Here is a 2498-nt window from a genome sequence, read left to right as displayed (position 1 = left end):
GCCGCGACGCCGCATCTACCTCTTTGTCCGCCTTTCGCTCGGTATATCACTATCATCGTTTCTCTTTTTTTTTTCAGATTTAATCCGCATGACGCCTCCTTTTGTTCTTTTGTAATGGTTGATGTTGTTCTTTTCAGCTCATTGAAGATTTTTATTCATTGAGAATACTGCTGTTTGTTCTTAGTTATCTGTTCATAGATTTTGTTGAGATTTTAGCTTACTTGTTCTGTTGGAATATCGTTTAAATCCAGTCATATGAAAATGAGAGTTTAATATAACTTGACAGTTGCATATTGGAGATACTAGATACTCGAATTCAAGGTTTTCATATCCACGATCTAACCATTATGTTTTTATTACAGCCGATCTAAACTTTTCATATTTCATTTCGTGCTTACAACTTTTATAATGGATGATGTGTCTAGCTGATCTAGCCTGGCTGCAGAATATTTTTTGAGTTGCTGCTGTTGTCGATAGAATGTTTGCCTACTTGAATTTTGAATGAAGTGTACTGAACTGTATGCTGAAAGAATATTTTTCTATTTTTGATATATATTCTTTCTTTTTACATGTTTGTGCAGTTGGCGGGCGGCGCTAAGCCAGCATATGTAGCTCATAAGTGGTCAAGCTTGTGTCGACCTTTCAGGTGCCGTTTTGGGTTTCTGGTTTCATTGGTTACTCGCGTTGGAGATACCTTTGATGTATGTTCATGTTAGCTCATTAAACTTTTTCCATCTTTGCCACAGTTCTAGGCCTGCTGGAAATGACGTTATTGGTATCGATTTGGGTACAACCAATTCGTGTGTTTCTGTTATGGAAGGAAAGGCAAGTCATTCTTGCTCTTAAATTGTTGTTTTGTGTTTCCATTTTCCAATATTATGGTTTGTGCTGATTTATATTATATCTTCTATAGAACCCAAAAGTTATTGAAAATTCCGAAGGTGCTCGAACAACACCATCCGTGATTGCTTTCAACCAGAAAGGGGAGTTGCTTGTAGGTACACCTGCAAAGCGACAGGCAGTAACCAACCCGACAAACACACTTTTTGGTACCAAGCGGTTGATCGGTAGGCGCTTTGACGATCCTCAAACCCAGAAGGAGATGAAAATGGTTCCCTTCAAGATTGTTAAGGCCCCAAATGGAGATGCATGGGTTGAGGCCAATGGGCAGCAGTATTCCCCCAGCCAAATTGGTGCCTTTGTTCTCACCAAGATGAAGGAAACAGCAGAAGCTTATCTTGGGAAGACAGTTTCCAAGGCTGTAGTTACTGTACCAGCTTACTTCAATGACGCTCAGAGGCAGGCAACAAAAGATGCTGGTAGAATTGCAGGTCTTGATGTGCAGAGAATTATTAATGAGCCCACTGCTGCAGCACTTTCATATGGAATGAACAACAAAGAGGGTCTCATTGCAGTTTTTGACCTTGGAGGTGGAACATTTGATGTCTCTATCTTAGAAATTTCTAATGGTGTTTTTGAGGTAATTACTTCATTTATTTTCCTCTTCTTTTTCTTTGCCTTGGAGGAAGTTAAAGTAATCTTATACTGATAACATCTCTGTCTCAAGGTGAAAGCAACAAATGGTGACACATTCTTGGGTGGAGAGGATTTTGACAATGCCTTGCTGGACTTCCTGGTAAGCGAGTTTAAGAGGACCGACAATATTGACCTTTCAAAGGACAGGCTTGCCTTGCAGAGACTTCGTGAAGCTGCTGAGAAAGCTAAGATAGAACTGTCTTCAACATCTCAAACAGAAATAAATCTTCCTTTCATCACCGCAGATGCATCTGGTGCTAAGCATCTGAACATCACATTGACCAGATCCAAGTTTGAGGCTTTGGTGAATCACTTGATTGAAAGGACTAAGGCACCATGCAAGAGTTGCCTGAAGGATGCCAATATATCTATCAAGGATGTCGACGAGGTTCTTCTTGTTGGAGGGATGACCCGTGTGCCTAAAGTCCAAGAAGTGGTTTCAGCTATCTTCGGAAAGTCTCCAAGCAAAGGAGTAAATCCTGATGAGGCAGTTGCCATGGGAGCGGCAATCCAGGGTGGTATCCTACGTGGAGATGTTAAAGAGCTGCTGTTACTTGATGTTACACCACTTTCTTTGGGTATTGAGACTTTGGGTGGCATATTTACCAGGTTGATTAACCGCAACACTACTATCCCAACAAAAAAGAGTCAGGTAATCCCTTAATCTACTGATGCTTTCTTTAGGAAGTTGTTTTTAAGTTGTCAATCCCTAAGGAAGTTCAATGATCTTTTTATTGCAAAGACATGGTTATATGAGTAATTCAAATACCCCAAAGTCTAGTATCCATTGAGTTTCGGTTTCTGCTATTTTTCGATATGTTCGTGTCATGATATGACGTAAGCTATCGTTGTTTCAGGTGTTTTCAACAGCAGCTGACAACCAAACACAGGTGGGTATCAAGGTGCTGCAAGGTGAGAGGGAAATGGCCGCAGACAACAAAATGCTTGGAGAATTTGAGCTT

The 2498-nt window shown here is 40.5% G+C and overlaps 1 protein-coding gene across 1 annotated transcript in view; it reads left to right on the top strand.

Annotated features, from left to right (window-relative positions):
• The window catches only part of LOC107620041 (heat shock 70 kDa protein, mitochondrial), a gene marked incomplete in the record, with an annotated part of 61944 nt that overhangs the window by 58688 nt on the left and 758 nt on the right, over positions 1-2498 (top strand).

Source organism: Arachis ipaensis, chromosome B10, assembly GCF_000816755.2.
Source record: "Arachis ipaensis cultivar K30076 chromosome B10, Araip1.1, whole genome shotgun sequence".
Lineage (NCBI taxonomy): Eukaryota > Viridiplantae > Streptophyta > Magnoliopsida > Fabales > Fabaceae > Arachis > Arachis ipaensis.
Note: the sequence above shows the minus strand (reverse complement) of the source record. Positions and strands in the feature narration are given on the sequence as shown.